Source organism: Vulpes vulpes, chromosome 10 (genome assembly GCF_048418805.1).
Source record: "Vulpes vulpes isolate BD-2025 chromosome 10, VulVul3, whole genome shotgun sequence".
NCBI classification, from domain to species: Eukaryota; Metazoa; Chordata; class Mammalia; order Carnivora; family Canidae; genus Vulpes; species Vulpes vulpes.
Genome location: NC_132789.1, coordinates 98,857,367 through 98,873,841, shown reverse-complemented (window position 1 = coordinate 98,873,841; position 16,475 = coordinate 98,857,367). Strand labels below are relative to the sequence as shown.

General features: G+C 61.3%; 1 long non-coding RNA gene across 1 annotated transcript; it reads right to left on the bottom strand.

Annotated features, from left to right (window-relative positions):
- Positions 1-1,450: 1,450 nt before the first annotated feature.
- On the bottom strand, positions 1,451-15,099 carry LOC140594259 (uncharacterized). Its single transcript, XR_011995003.1, has 3 exons — positions 14,726-15,099; positions 5,866-6,077; positions 1,451-2,081 (listed from the first exon to the last, which is right to left on the bottom strand). It is a non-coding gene; the product is annotated as an uncharacterized lncRNA (long non-coding RNA).
- Positions 15,100-16,475: the final 1,376 nt, after the last annotated feature.

Genomic DNA, 16,475 nt, shown 5'->3' with positions numbered 1-16,475 from the left:
GCCGGCGGGAGGCACGGGGGAGACGGAGGGAGAGGGGACCACTGTGCGGGGGGCGGAGCCGGCGGGTTGCGGGGCCTGAGCGCGGCCCCGGGGGGGCGGGACCACTGCGCGCGGGGGCGGAGCCGGCGGGATGCGGGAGGGGAGGGGGGACCACTGCGCGCGGGGGCGGAGGGCGGAATGCAAGGGGGAGGGGGAGGGGGAGGCGGGCAGTGGGATGAGCGCAGGGGGGCGGAGCCCGCGGGATGCGGGGCCCGGGTTGCGGGGCGGAGCCCGCGGGATGCGGGAGGGGGGGAAAGGGGAGGGAGGACCACTGCGCGCGGGGGTGGAGGGCGGGATGCAAGGTGTAGGGGGGAGGGGGGGAGGCGGGACCACAGCTCAGGGGGCGGAGCCCGCGGGATGCGGGGCGGGGGGTGCGGGACTTCTCTGAGCCGGGGGCGGCGCGGGGACACGCAGGTGAAGGGACAACCAAGGGCCGCGGCGGGAGGGTCGCTGTCGTTGAGAGCCAGGACGTGGCGCGTGGAACAGTACTCCCGGACTGCTAGAGCGATGTCTGCTCAGAGCCGACTGCGGTTTCCATCTTCATGTACCAATAATTAGAGAATATTCCGGAAAAAAAAAAAAAACCCGAAGTATTGGCAGCCCCTTGCCTCCTCCGCGTGGCGCGTCTTTAATGACTGTATTGATGCCCCAAACACACACCCAGCACTTGGCTTTTCGTTTATCGCAAGGCCTGGCTTGCACTTTGATTTACAGGCTTAAATCAGGGAATAAAAATGCAGCGTGTCGCTTTGAGGATACTCCTTCACGGTATTAAACGCACATTCCTGGATTCTTTCAGGAAAAAAAAAACAGATGGGCGGTCGTTTGGCAGTGCCTGTGCCAACCCCGGCTGTGCGCGCTGGACAGAGGATTTAGCCCGGTATTAGGATTGAATCCTCCAGGAGCAATTTATCTGGGTAGTTCTGGCTTGGAGCTTCTTACTAGACGGTAACCAGGATGTTGGCCAGGACTGCAGTCCTCTGAGTGCTTGACTGAGGCTGCAGAACCTTATCCAAGAAAGAGTTTAAACTTAAAAAGATTAAATCCAGTCATAGAAAGAAAGAAAAAAAAAAAAAAAAAAACCTCTGATCATGAGAAATGAGGTCTCCATAACCCTCCGAAAGCTCTTGTCAAAATATATGATCATAGAGAGCTTTAAATGCCCAGCCTTTAGACCAGATTTATATTCCTGGAGCAACTCTGAAACAGATGTTGTTCTGAAGAGATTGCCATCTGGATTTAAGAACAGTACGAATCTAAATAAATAAATGATCCATCGAGTCTTCCAACCAAGCAAAAAAACTGGACACTGTGCCAGTAATTTTTCACATTAGGCTTTTTTTTTTTTTCCTTGCTCTTTCTCCACCAGTCGAACAATGCACCACACTTAATAAAAACTTTCTCCTGGAAAAGGACATTTCAATGATTTTATTGGAGCAAAGGAAAAATGTTTCTGGAAAAACTGGCTCCACACCCCTCTTTCTACATTGCCTCTAGCATCCTTTTTGGCTTTTTGTGGGGGAGCGAAGTGCAACTCAGAAGACCTGCCCCTCGGTTAGACTTGAACCCAGCCTTGCTCCTTGTCCGTGTAGGCAGAGCTAGCAATCGTGTACTTTCCACTCTGATCGGGCTGGGTTTGATTACACAGTCCAGAGGAATAAAACCAGAATCATAATTACATTTCTAAAATCAGGCCCAAAAAGAGCAACCTTGGAAACCTAGAAAAAAAAAAGACAGAGTAGCTAAAACCAGTAACTTCAGATGTGGAAAAGTTAAGATTTTCGCGTTAGCAATTTAAGGTGACCGCACTAACTGGCGGCGAGGTAGGGCCCGGGGGTGAGGAGCTGCCGCGTGGTCACCACGGTACCCATCGAGGTCGTGTGTGGCCCTTCAGCCATCTCTCTAAACAGAGGGTGTGCTTTCTATTTTTTCCCCAATCTCGATTTTTATGGGTGGTTTTCCTTTTTCTTCTGTGCATGGAATCTTCCTAGTTGTGTAGACTCATGGAAGGAGGAATCCTTTGCATCTTGGAAGGTGCTTTCCTTTAGATATGAAACAAAAGGTTTTGACGGGATGGCTCGTTCGGGTGCAGCAGAAGCATCTAGAGGTCGGTGAGCTGTGGGCTTCGCCAGCCGCTATCACTCCGGAGGTCCAAGGTGCGCTCGGGGATCAGCAAGGCTCCGGGTGCCCCCAGGGAAGGGCTGACCCTGTGCTCCCTGAGGTCTTCTCCAGCTCTAGAACGTGGTCATTCTGCACGGATTTTTTTTTTTTTTTTTTAGGAAAATATTCCTGCTCGTCTGATAGATGAAAGAGCCCCTTGCTTATCTGTGGGCACAGCATGCACACCAAGAAATTGGTTTCAAGGACCAGAAACTTGGGCTTTGAATTTCTGGGCTATTTTAGGGGGAGGGCGCCCTCCCTGGGGCACCTGTTACGGGCCTGTGGCTGCGGGGGCAGGTGCAGGAGATGCCCCGCGCGGCCTGACTGCTCCTACCCGGTCCGCGAGTGGGACCTGGCCTGGAGGCCGGCCCCGCCAGCTGTACTGGGGATGCACCGCGGATCCAGGGAGGGCCAGGCCACTGGGGGGAGGGTGGCTGCAGCGGAGTTCAGACCTTCCAGTGGGGTGACCTTGGTGTGGGCCCTAGGAGAGGCGGGCAGAACACAGGGCCTCCGTCCTCCTGCCTCGCAGGAGCGGGAGCCTCACTGCAGACAGCAAGGTGTAGGCGACACTATGGGACTCGTGTCTAAGGAGCACGACACAGCAGGAGCAACGCCTGCCAACATCAGGGGCGATGAAGAGCTCAGCTTCCACCTCTGTTCCCCCCTCTCACCCTTTCCCTGCCATCGGTCCTGGGCCCCTCGTACAGGAGCTCACCCAGCAGAGACCCCGGGGACACCTCCAGCAGACACCTGAGAGGGGGCGGCCGGGCCGAGGCCCTGAGCCGCCTGGTCCTGAGACCCATCACCAGCCTCCACAGACAGCCTGAGAGGGACACATGTGCCGAGGTCCTGGGCCCTGGGGTCCTGCGAGGAAGGGACTGGGTGGGAGCCGCAACTGCTGGAGTCCCACGGGGAAGGGACTGGGTGGGAGCCGCACCTGCTGGGCCCTGCAGGGAAGAGGCCGCTGGGAGCCGCACCTGCTGCGGTCCTGCGGGACAGGAAGGGGCAGGTGGAACCGAGTCCCCTGTGGCCCCGCGCCCCCCCGCATCCTCAGGGCAGGGTGAGCTCTGGTCGCAGTCCTTCAGGCCAAGCCCCTAGCCCCTCAGGGTTATGACTGTCTCCCCAGCCGCGCTCACCGCCACCCGTCGCCGGCACCCAGCGTGGGACCTCCCAAATACCCCACTGTGGCCTCCAGACCCCAGCACGTTGCTCACTTTACCTGGATTGTCTCTTTCCTTCTGCCTGACCCTTCTCTGGGTGACACGGGTCGCCCAGGGCTCAGGTCAGACATCCCACAGGGGGCACCTTCCCTAACAGCTCCCTTCAGGCAAGGGGGACCCCACGACTCCCCCAAAGGGTCTCTCTCCATTCTCAGAATTTTTGAATAATTATCTAATCGACCTTAATCTCCGTTATTCTATAAATTTTGTGAAGGCAGGAATCATGCGTCTTGTGCCTTCTAGTCCCTCCTAGTGTCTTCCAGGACCCAGTAAGGGTTTGATACGCAACTGAAACTAAGCAAATCTTCATTGACCAGATGAGCAGGGAATTATTGAAGGGAGGAGCAAGCTGTGCTCCTCGGTTGAGATCTGATACTGCACCCTTTAAGTGGAGCCTCCACATCCAAAATACCTTGCTCAAAACCTGCACCCAGTAGGCTGCACGGGCCTCCAAACCTCAGGACCGGCTGGTGGCCTGCATGTAGTGCCCTGGGGACGTGTCCTGAGCTCCAGGAGGCAGCCGCGCCCCTGCCCTATAACTCTATGGACTTTCAGTCCTGGGAGCTCAATGGGTCAGGACTTTCTGAATAAAGTGACCTCCACATGGCCTAAGGAGGTAGGACGGAAGGGCAGCGGGAGGAGGAGAAGTGATTCACCGATAGAACGGCCTCCTCCCCTGCCTCTTCCTGGGATGCCCCCAGCGAGCAATCTGCCCCCAGCTGTCGGGCCACCAGGGTCCCGCCAGCCTCCTGCGTGTCAGCCTCATCCTGTCCGGTGAGAAGGGTTTGCACAGGGATCTCCAGACATGGTCAGCACCGTCCATGCCCGCATGGCAAGTCCAGAGGAAACGTGCAGCAGCCTGTACCCTGGGCCAGGGGCCTGCTCTCAGGCTAAGCACTGGCGAGAAAAAAATAGGCCTAACAGTAAGTTGCACCCACAACTTGTTCATCTAAAAGCCTAGAATGGGGGCACCTGGGGGCTCAGTGGGTGAGCACCTGCCTTGGGCCCAGGGCATGACCCCAGGGGCCTCGGGATCGAGTCCCGCCTCGGGCTCCCTGCAAGGAGCCTGCCTCTCCCTCTGCCTGGGTCTCTGCCTCTCTCTCAGGGATAAATAAGCAACAAATCTTACCAAAAAATGAATGAGTAAAGGCCTAGAACAAGTGAAACCCCAACACAGCATCTATAAAGACTAGAAACACAGGTAAAGAAACCTTATGTCATCAAAAACATTCACTCCATAATGAACATAAAGTGATATTATCTGTATTTTCAGGCTTTACAGACCTCATTGACTAGACGCTGGAGTGGTACCTTTAAATAATATTCATTAGGTTAAAGTCAAGATCATTTTGTGACTTTTTCCTAGCTTGACCCTTATTCCTGGAAGACTCTCTGCCAGCATCCTGGGGCGGGAATCGGACGGGGACCATCGCCAAGGTCTGGGTCCTACAGCTCGAGGAGTCCCAGCCCCAGACCCTGGCGATGGCCCCGTCCGATTCCAGCTCCGGGATGCTGGCAGAGAGTCTGGCAGGAAAGGGGGGTCTGGTTGCGAAGTGAGGCCGCAGACTCGGGGGGCCCACGAGGGTTCTGCTGCCTGGCGACGGGGCCTCGCTGCACGCAGCCCGTACCTTAGGAAAGTGGCCTTCTCAGCCCTCCAACCTTGAGGCAGATGGAGGCTGCAGGCCGCTGTGGGCTCCGCGTGGGAGATGTCCACGGGGAGGGAAGGAGCAAGCCTCCAGGCCATCACTTGCTTTGGCGCCCCAAAGCGTCTGAGGCCCAGCGCCCTGGACTCTGGTGCCGGGTTACTTCGTGCTCTCAACCCAGCCCAGCACTGCTCATGGCGGGCAACCCCTGGCCTTCCTGGGGAGGTGTAAGAGGTGCTGTGAGGTTATACACAATTCATTCGGGCCAAAATAAGACAAACTGATAAAATGGCTTATAAATACAATTTTCCTATAAAACTTCCCATCAGGTTGAAAACAAAATTTTTAAGTTTTTATTCTTAACGGATCTGCTAAGTTAGAGTGAACTCATAACCGTTCGAAGTTTAAGTGTGCATTTGGTATTTATACCGACTCCGTTTAATTTATTGAATGTGTCTACCCTCCACATTTTATACAAACATATCAGTCAAAGCTGTGTATATCAATTGGCATAAATATGGGAAAATAATAGCTTCCAATGAAAAAGATAAGTCCTGGTTCCAAATTTTCTGTTTCCCTGACAGTCCACTTGAAAAATATTAGTCAATTAATTCAGAAAATCAAACCACATTTGTCTTCTTTAATTTTCAGCTTTGTGCAGCTGTTGTTTCTACTTTGTGCTGGGCAATTAATTTGCTGGGGTTTTTGTTTTTGGTTTTGGTTTTTTGTGGGTTTTTTTTTTTTTTTTTGAAGCTAAATGTGTTTAATCCTTAAGACCTTATAAGGTAAGCAGTAATACTCACATTTGATGGCCAAGGACACAGACACACCAGCAACCTGTCCAAGATCACAGGGGACCTGCAGAGTCTGCCTCCAAACTGCAGTGACCCCGTGCATCTGCCCTTTCCGTGGGCCTCACGGCCTCGGGCCCCGTACCCCCAGCAGTTGGCAAGGGAGCTCCTGCAGGACGGTCAAGTGGCTCTCACGGCTCTCAGCCTGAAGCCTTTTCTCTTATCTATTACAGAAAAGAGATTCAAGTTTAGATAGATGACCAAATTAAGCAACTTTTAAGGTTACTGAATCACACAGAAGCATCATTTTTTTTATGTTTAACAAACCCCCCGGGTGCATCAGTGAACCCCTGGATGCCTTCCAGGAAGGTGGGCCGGGGGAACCCCACAGGCTTTAGCATCTGAACACCATCCTTGGACACACATCTAGGTGCTATGCTTAGTGCTCTAATCTGATGGGGAGAAAAGGACATGGCCTTTGGGGGCGCTGGTGTATCTCTGCCTTCCTGATTCTTCTCCCCTGACGGAAAAGCTGCGTCTCTCAGCAAATGACAAGAAAGAGAAGGAAGAGCAGTAATATGTGGTTCCGCACATGATGACTGCCCGCAGGTCCCAGCGGCTGCCTTGCCCACGCGCTGGGGCTTCACAAAACCCCGACACAAGGGACATCCATGCAATTCTCTACATCATTCGTTCCTTCATCGGTTCCTTCATTTGTCCTTTATTCCAGATGACTTCAGATACTATGCTGGGATTCTTTATTGGAGAATAATTGACATACAAGATTGTATTCGTATCAGGTATACAATATGCTGATTAAATATTTATATACATTGTGAAACGGTCACCAAAGGATGTCTAGTTACCATCTGTTGCCATAAAAAAGTTTTTATGGTATTATTGACCATGCTCTATGCTGTACCTGACATCCCTTGTCTTATCAATTTTATGACTGGGAAATTGTACCTCTTAATCTCCTTCCCCTATTTCATCTTTCTTCCACTTTCCCTGCCTCTGGCAACCATCAGTTTGTTCTCTATTTTTTATGAGTCTGTTTCCATGCTGGTTTGTTTGTTTTTAAGATGCCACAAATGAGTGAGATGATACAGTATTTGTCCTTCTCTGACTTATTTCACTCAGCATAATGTCTCCAAGGTTGTTGCAAACAGCAAAGTTTCATCTGATTGATACTTAGGTTGTTTCTAGATCTAGGCTATTGTAAATAATGCCATAAACGTAAGCGTGCATGTGTCCTTCTGAATTGGTGTTTTCATTTTCTTCAGATAAATGCCTACCAGTAAAATTGCTGGATCGTGTTCTGCTTTTAACTTATTGAGGAATTTTTATGCTGCTTTCCATAGTGGCTACACCTGTGCACGAGGGTTTTCTTGTCTCCACATCCTCCAACACTAGTTATCTCTTTTCTTTCTTAAGACTTGTGTATTTATTTTAGAGGAAGAGAGAGCACACAAGAGCGGGGAGGGCAGAGAGAGAGGGAGAGAAATCCTCAAGCAGACTCCCCAGTAAGCCTGCAGCCCAACACTGGGCTTGATCCCAGGGCCCTGAGATCACGACCTGCACTGAAATCAAGAGGCAGATGCTTAACAAACGGAGCCACCCAGGTGCCCCTCTTTTTTGTAATAACAGCCATTCTGACATATGTGAGGCGATATCTCGTGGTGGTTTTGATTTGCATTTGCCTGGTAGTTAGCGATGCTGAGCATCTTTCCATGTGCCGATTGGCCACCTGTATGTCTTCGTTGGAAAGATGTCTATTCAGGTCCTCTGCCCATTTTTTAATTGGACTACTAGTTTTTTGGCGTTAAGTTGTAGGAGTTCTCTATATAATTTGTGTTTTTTTTTAGATTTTATTCATTTATTCACGAGAGTCACAGATAGAGGCAGAGGCAGAGACACAGGCAGAGGGAGGAGCAGGCTCCATGCAGGGAGCCCGATGCAGGACTCGATCCCGGGACTCCAGGATCATGTCCCGGGCCGAAGGCAGGTGCCAAACCGCTGAGCCACCCAGGGATCCCTGAGTTCTCTATATAATTTGAATGTTACCCAGTCATTGGAGATATCATCTGAGAACATCTTCTCCCATACATTAGGTTGCCTTTTGTTGATGGCTTCCTTTACTGCACAAAATCTTTTTAGTTTGCTGTAGTCCCATTTGCTTATTTTTGCTTTCGTTTCCCTTGCTTGGGGAGACATATCCAGAAAAAAAAAATTGCTTCACAGTTGAATTTTACCAAATATTTAAAGAAGAGTTAATACTCATCTTTCTCAAACTCTTCCAAAAAAGATTAAAGATAAGGGAGAGCTTACAAACACATTTTACATGGCCAGCATTACCCTCGTACCAAAACCAGACAAGGATACAACAACAACAAAAAGAAAATTACAGGCCAATAAACCTGATGAATACACCTGAGAAAATCCTCGACAAAATGTTAGCAAACTGAATCCAACCGTACGTTAGAAGGCTTATATACCACAGTCAAATGGGATTTATTCCAGGGATGCAAGGATGCAAATCAATCAACATAACATATCACATCAACAAAACAAAACAAAACAAAACAAAATAATTGTCTCAATAGATGCAGATAAAGCATTTGACAAAGTCAACACCCGTTCATGATGAAAACTCCCAGCAAAGTGGAGACAGTGAGAATATACCTCAACATAATAAAGATCACGTAGTAGAGTCCGAGAGCTAACATCGTAGTCAACTATGAAAGACTTGTGCGGAGAAAATTATAAGACACCGACGAAGGACACTGAAGAAGACACAAATAAATGGAACGACATTCTGTGCATGGGGATTAGAAGAATCGGAATGGTTAAAAATGTCCACGTTGCCTAAGTCAGATTTCAACGGCAGACCTCACAGAATGGGAACAAATTCTAAAATTTGCTTCGAACTACAAAAGATCCAAACCAAGAGGCAAACCAATCTTAAGAAAGAAGAACAAAGCTAGACCCGCCAGTCTCCCCGATTTCAAGCCACACGAAGCTGTCGGAATCAAAACACTGTGGTAGTGACGTAAAAACAGACACAGATCAGCGGAGCAGAGTGGAGAACCCACGCGCATCCACCGACAATTGACAGATGACAAAGGAGCCCCGAATGTACAACAGAGAAAGGACAGTCTCTTCAGTGAGGGTCATTGGAAAGGTGGACAGCCACGTGCGCAAGACTGAGGCTGGGTCACTGTTTTATACCACAGGCAAAAGGTAAAGACTTAAAGAAATTAAGACTTAAAAAACAGATGAAAGGCGTGAACGTAAGATCTGAAACCGTAAAATCCGTAGAGGAAAGCGTAGGTAGTGAGCTCCCTGGCCTAGAGGGCGCGGCGTCCTTGTGCTCTCGCTCCAGAGGCAAGGGAGGCAGACGCAGAGCTAAGCGAGGGGGCCACAGCGACCTGAGGCCTGGGCCGCGGGAAACGTGGCACCGAGGTGAGAAGGCGACCTGCCGCCCCGACGCACCTTCGTGAACCTCGGAGCCTGTCGGCTCCACGGCAGCAACGACCATTAAAATCTTAGAAAAGGGGATCCCTGGGGGGCTCAGCGGTTGAGCGCCTGCCTTTGGCCCAGGGCGTGACCCCAGGGTCCTGGGGTCCAGTCCCGCGACGGGCTCCCCGCAGGGAGCCTGCTCTCCCTCTGCCTGGGTCTCTGCCTCTCTCTGGGTCTCTCAGGAATAAATAAATAAAATCTTAAAAAAAAAAAAAAAAAAAAAAGACCTTAGAGGAATAAGAAGGTGGAGGTGGTGGGTGAGGCTTAGGCCGGCCCTTAGGGACCACAGGGCAGTTGGAGCAGCGCCGCGGCCAAGGTGTCCCCGCCCCTGAGGTGCCCCCGCCCCCGAGGTGTCCCCGCCCCCGAGGTGCCCCAGCCCCCGAGGTGCCCCCGCCCCTGAGGTGCCCCCCCTGAGGTGCCCCCAACTCCTGAGGTCCCCCAGCCCCTGAGGTCCCCCCGCCCCTGAGGTGCCCCCCCCTGAGGTCCCCCAGCCCCCGAGGTGCCCCCGCCCCCGAGGTGTCCCCGCCCCCGAGGTGCCCCAGCCCCCGAGGTCCCCCCGCCCCCGAGGTGCCCCCCCCTGAGGTGCCCCCAACTCCTGAGGTCCCCCCAACTCCTGAGGTCCCCCAGCCCCTGAGGTCCCCCCGCCCCTGAGGTCCCCCCGCCCCTGAGGTGCCCCCCCCTGAGGTCCCCCAGCCCCCGAGGTGCCCCAGCCCCCGAGGTGCCCCCCCCCGAGGTGCCCCCCCCCCGAGGTGCCCCCGCCCCTGAGGTGTCCCCGCCCCCTGAGGTGCCCCCGCCCCCTGAGGTGCCCCCGCCTCTGAGGCCCCCCGCCCCTGAGGTGTCCCCGCCCCTGAGGTGTCCCCGCCCCTGAGGTGCCCTCGCCCCCGAGGTGTCCCCGCCCCCTGAGGTGTCCCCGCCCCCTGAGGTGCCCCCGCCCCTGAGGTGCCCCCGCCTCTGAGGTGCCCCCGCCCCTGAGGTGCCCCCGCCCCTGAGGTGCCCCCGCCCCTGAGGTGCCCCCCCCCTGAGGTGCCCCCGCCCCCTGAGGTGCCCCCGTGCCCCTGAGGCGCCCCCGCCCCCGAGGCGCCCCCGCCCCCGAGGTGCCCCCGCCCCCAAGGTGTCCCCGCCCCTGAGGTGCCCCCGCCCCTAAGGTGTCCCCGCCCCTGAGGTGCCCCCGCCCCTGAGGTGTCCCCGCCCCCTGAGGTGCCCCCCCCTGAGGTGCCCCCGCCCCTGAGGTGTCCCCGCCCCTGAGGTGCCCCCGCCTCTGAGGTGCCCCCGCCCCTGAGGTGTCCCCGCCCCCTGAGGTGCCCCCGCCCCTGAGGCCCCCCGCCCCTGAGGTGTCCCCGCCCCTGAGGTGCCCCCGCCCCCGAGGTGCCCCCCCCTCTGAGGTGCCCCCGCCTCTGAGGTGCCCCCGCCCCTGAGGTGTCCCCGCCCCCTGAGGTGCCCCCGCCCCTGAGGTGTCCCCGCCCCTGAGGTGTCCCAGCCCCTGAGGTGTCCCAGCCCCCGAGGTGTCCCCGCCCCTGAGGTCCCCCGCCCCGTGAGGTGCCCCCGCCCCTGAGGTGTCCCCCCCCCCCCCCGAGGTGCCCCCGCCCCTGAGGTGTCCCCCCGCCCCTGAGGTGTCCCCGCCCCTGAGGTCCCCCGCCCCCTGAGGTGCCCCCGCCCCTGAGGTGTCCCCCCGCCCCTGAGGTGTCCCCGCCCCTGAGGTCCCCCGCCCCCTGAGGTGCCCCCGCCCCTGAGGTGTCCCCGCCCCTGAGGTGTCCCAGCCCCTGAGGTGTCCCAGCCCCCGAGGTGTCCCAGCCCCTGAGGTGTCCCAGCCCCCGAGGTGCCCCCGCCCCTGAGGTGTCCCCCCCCCCCAGGTGCCCCGGCCCCTGAGGTGTCCCCGCCCCTGAGGTGTCCCCGCCCCTGAGGTGTCCCAGCCCCCGAGGTGTCCCCGCCCCTGAGGTCCCCCGCCCCCTGAGGTGCCCCCGCCCCTGAGGTGTCCCAGCCCCTGAGGTGTCCCAGCCCCCGAGGTGTCCCCGCCCCTGAGGTCCCCCGCCCCCTGAGGTGCCCCCGCCCCTGAGGTGTCCCCCCCCCTCTGAGGTGCCCCCGCCCCTGAGGTGTCCCCCCGCCCCTGAGGTGTCCCCGCCCCTGAGGTGTCCCAGCCCCCGAGGTGTCCCCGCCCCTGAGGTCCCCCGCCCCCTGAGGTGCCCCCGCCCCTGAGGTGTCCCCCCGCCCCTGAGGTGTCCCCGCCCCTGAGGTGTCCCAGCCCCTGAGGTGTCCCCGCCCCTGAGGTCCCCCGCCCCCTGAGGTGCCCCCGCCCCTGAGGTGTCCCCCCGCCCCTGAGGTGTCCCCGCCCCTGAGGTGCCCCAGCCCCCGAGGTGTCCCCGCCCCTGAGGTGTCCCCCCGCCCCCTGAGGTGCCCCCGCCCCTGAGGTGTCCCCCCGCCCCTGAGGTGTCCCCGCCCCTGAGGTGCCCCCGCCCCTGAGGTGCCCCAGCCCCCGAGGTGCCCCCGCCCCTGAGGTGTCCCCGCCCCTGAGGTCCCCCGCCCCCTGAGGTGCCCCCGCCCCTGAGGTGTCCCCCCGCCCCTGAGGTGTCCCCCCGCCCCTGAGGTGTCCCAGCCCCTGAGGTGTCCCCGCCCCTGAGGTCCCCCGCCCCCTGAGGTCCCCCGCCCCTGAGGTGTCCCCCCGCCCCTGAGGTGTCCCCGCCCCTGAGGTGCCCCAGCCCCCGAGGTGTCCCCGCCCCTGAGGTGTCCCCCCGCCCCCTGAGGTGCCCCCGCCCCTGAGGTGTCCCCCCGCCCCTGAGGTGTCCCCGCCCCTGAGGTGCCCCCGCCCCTGAGGTGCCCCAGCCCCCGAGGTGCCCCCGCCCCTGAGGTGTCCCCCCCCCCAGGTGCCCCCGCCCCTGAGGTGTCCCCCCGCCCCTGAGGTGTCCCCGCCCCTGAGGTGTCCCAGCCCCTGAGGTGTCCCCGCCCCTGAGGTCCCCCGCCCCCTGAGGTGCCCCCGCCCCTGAGGTGTCCCAGCCCCTGAGGTGTCCCAGCCCCCGAGGTGTCCCCGCCCCTGAGGTCCCCCGCCCCCTGAGGTGCCCCCGCCCCTGAGGTGTCCCCCCGCCCCTGAGGTGTCCCCGCCCCTGAGGTGTCCCCCCGCCCCCTGAGGTGCCCCCGCCCCTGAGGTGTCCCCCCGCCCCTGAGGTGTCCCCGCCCCTGAGGTGTCCCAGCCCCCGAGGTGTCCCCGCCCCTGAGGTCCCCCGCCCCCTGAGGTGCCCCCGCCCCTGAGGTGTCCCCCCGCCCCTGAGGTGTCCCCGCCCCTGAGGTGCCCCCGCCCCTGAGGTGCCCCAGCCCCCGAGGTGCCCCCGCCCCTGAGGTGTCCCCCCCCCCAGGTGCCCCCGCCCCTGAGGTGTCCCCCCGCCCCTGAGGTGTCCCCGCCCCTGAGGTCCCCCGCCCCCTGAGGTGCCCCCGCCCCTGAGGTGTCCCCGCCCCTGAGGTGTCCCAGCCCCTGAGGTGTCCCAGCCCCCGAGGTGTCCCAGCCCCTGAGGTGTCCCAGCCCCCGAGGTGCCCCCGCCCCTGAGGTGTCCCCCCCCCCCCAGGTGCCCCCGCCCCCGAGGTGTCCCCGCCCCCGAGGTGTCCCCGCCCCTGAGGTCCCCCGCCCCCTGAGGTGCCCCCGCCCCTGAGGTGTCCCCGCCCCTGAGGTGTCCCAGCCCCTGAGGTGTCCCAGCCCCCGAGGTGTCCCAGCCCCTGAGGTGTCCCAGCCCCCGAGGTGCCCCCGCCCCTGAGGTGTCCCCCCCCCCCCAGGTGCCCCCGCCCCTGAGGTGTCCCCGCCCCCGAGGTGTCCCCGCCCCTGAGGTCCCCCGCCCCCTGAGGTGCCCCCGCCCCTGAGGTGTCCCAGCCCCTGAGGTGTCCCAGCCCCCGAGGTGTCCCCGCCCCTGAGGTCCCCCGCCCCCTGAGGTGCCCCCGCCCCTGAGGTGTCCCCCCGCCCCTGAGGTGTCCCCGCCCCTGAGGTGCCCCAGCCCCCGAGGTGTCCCCGCCCCTGAGGTGTCCCCCCGCCCCCTGAGGTGCCCCGCCCCTGAGGTGTCCCCCCGCCCCTGAGGTGCCCCAGCCCCCGAGGTGCCCCCGCCCCTGAGGTGTCCCCCCCCCCCCCGAGGTGCCCCCGCCCCTGAGGTGTCCCCCCGCCCCTGAGGTGTCCCCGCCCCTGAGGTCCCCCGCCCCCTGAGGTGCCCCCGCCCCTGAGGTGTCCTGAGGTGTCCCCCTGCCCCTGAGGTGCCCCAGCCCCCGAGGTGCCCCCGCCCCTGAGGTGCCCCCGCCCCTGAGGTGCCCCAGCCCCCGAGGTGCCCCCGCCCCTGAGGTGTCCCCCCCCCCAGGTGCCCCCGCCCCTGAGGTGTCCCCCCGCCCCTGAGGTGTCCCCGCCCCTGAGGTCCCCCGCCCCCTGAGGTGCCCCCGCCCCTGAGGTGTCCCCGCCCCTGAGGTGTCCCAGCCCCTGAGGTGTCCCAGCCCCCGAGGTGTCCCAGCCCCTGAGGTGTCCCAGCCCCCGAGGTGCCCCCGCCCCTGAGGTGTCCCCCCCCCCCAGGTGCCCCCGCCCCTGAGGTGTCCCCGCCCCCGAGGTGTCCCCGCCCCTGAGGTCCCCCGCCCCCTGAGGTGCCCCCGCCCCTGAGGTGTCCCAGCCCCTGAGGTGTCCCAGCCCCCGAGGTGTCCCCGCCCCTGAGGTCCCCCGCCCCCTGAGGTGCCCCCGCCCCTGAGGTGTCCCCCCGCCCCTGAGGTGTCCCCGCCCCTGAGGTGCCCCAGCTCCCGAGGTGTCCCCGCCCCTGAGGTGTCCCCCCGCCCCCTGAGGTGCCCCGCCCCTGAGGTGTCCCCCCGCCCCTGAGGTGTCCCCGCCCCTGAGGTGCCCCAGCTCCCGAGGTGTCCCCGCCCCTGAGGTGTCCCCCCGCCCCCTGAGGTGCCCCGCCCCTGAGGTGTCCCCCCGCCCCTGAGGTGCCCCAGCCCCCGAGGTGCCCCCGCCCCTGAGGTGTCCCCCCCCCCCGAGGTGCCCCCGCCCCTGAGGTGTCCCCCCGCCCCTGAGGTGTCCCCGCCCCTGAGGTCCCCCGCCCCCTGAGGTGCCCCCGCCCCTGAGGTGTCCCCCCGCCCCTGAGGTGTCCCCGCCCCTGAGGTCCCCCGCCCCCTGAGGTGTCCCCGCCCCTGAGGTGTCCCAGCCCCTGAGGTCCCCAGCCCCTGAGGTGCCCCCGCCCCTGAGGTGCCCCCGCCCCTGAGGTGCCCCCGCCCCCGCCGCCTGCGCGGAATCCGCCGGCCCCAGAGCTACTCCCGCGTCGCGGCCCAGGTGAGGCCCGGGTGGGGGCCGCGCAGGGAGCCCTCCCCCTCCCCCCCCGACCTTGGCCTCTCAGTCCCGCAGGACCCGCACCGGAGGGCAGAGGGGCAGAGCCGCGTCCGCCGAGGTCGCCCTCGGGCCGGGGTCACCGGGTCGCAGAGTCGGAGGCGCGCCCGGTGCTCTAGGGACGCTCAGGCCGCGGCTCCCTGACGCGTGGGGCGCGACGTCGCCGTGGACCGCGGCGCCCGCCGCCTCCCCCGAGGGCGGCCTCCTGCCCACAGCGCGCGAGGCGAGGACGAGGACGAGGACGAGGACGAGGACGAGGACGCGGCCGCGAGGCTCCTGCGGCGCTGCACGTGGCCGGGGGCGAGCACGCGGCCTCCGCGGGCCCTGAGGTCGGACCAGGCCCCCCCCCGGGCTCCGACCCCCGCAGCTCCCCCGCCCCCGCCCGGCGAGGCCGCGGTCCAGGCCCGGCAGCCGCGGGCAGGCGGGGGCGGGGCAGGCGGGGCGGGCGGGGCGGGCGCTGGGCCCACACCCCACCCCACGCGTCCTGGCGGCTGCCTCGGAACCCACCATGCGCTCTGCGCGAATTCGCTGGGTTTTTTTTTTTTTTTTTTTAAGATTTTATTTATTTATTCCTGAGACCCAGAGAGGGAGGCCGAGACCCAGGCCGAGGGAGGAGCAGGCTCCACGCGGAGAGCCCGACGCGGGACTCGACCCCGGCCCCCGGGTCACGCCCTGGGCCGAAGGCGACGCTCAACCGCTGAGCCCCCCGGGATCCCTGGATTTTACGTTTTTTTCTCTAAAGCTGGTGGCAGAGGGGCCGGGCGGGGGGCGCGGGGGGCGCGGCGGTTAGGCGCTCCCTGCCTGGCTCAGGCCACGAGCTCGGCCCTGCTCCCGCAGCTCTAAGACACGCGATCCTAGAAGAAAAACGGCCGCTCAGGGCGCTCAGGGCGCGGTGCGGGACACACAGTGAACTACCCGGGCGGAGCAATGGCTTAGGCGGCGCGTGCGGCCGGGGTCCAGCCCGCCTCGGGCTCCCTGCAGGGGCCTGCGTCTCTGCCATTCCGTGTCTCAGGAATAAATAAAATCTTAAAAAAAAAAATGAATCGGGCGACCAAGCGGTCTAGCGCCGTTTCCAACGGTAGGGGTCACCCTCCGCCCGGCACGGAGGCGCCTGTGCGGCCCCACAGGAGGTGGACAAGCGCCGCCCACCTTGCCCCGCCCACCTTGCCCCGCTCACCTTGCCCCGCCCACCTTGCCCTTGCCGCGGAACAGCACAGCCCAGGCCCCCGCCCGGGAGTTCAGATGCACCCCACACCCGCAGGAGGGGGCAGGGGTCATAGGGTCAGGCCAAGGTCCAAAACATGGTCCAGCAGAATATTGTTTAGGGGCCCCTGGGGACTCCGTGGTTGGGCGCCTGCCTTCGGCTCGGCCGTGACCGGGGTCCGGGGATGGGCCCACGTCGGGCTCCCTGCAGGGAGCCTGCTTCTCCCTCTGCCTGGGTCTCTGCCTGTTTCTTATGAATAAATAAGACCTTAAAAAACGAAAAAGAATATTCTCAGTTTAACCTTCTGGATCCTTATTTGCATCTCTTCACTGTGTGTTTTCAAAAGAAGAAAGGAGAAGATGGCTCCATGCTATCAATTACAATTTGGTACCACCGAACCCTCGGTTGGGGTTATCAGCTCTTTGAGCTGGAAACTCTTTGAGCCAGTCCTCAAGTCCAGCTTCCTGCATTCTCCCGTCTGCACAGCCAGCACACATCCAACCGCAAAAAAGAGCTCTCCGCGGAATTCCCCACAATCACTGCCTGATAAACACATGTTGAAACTGCCAAAAA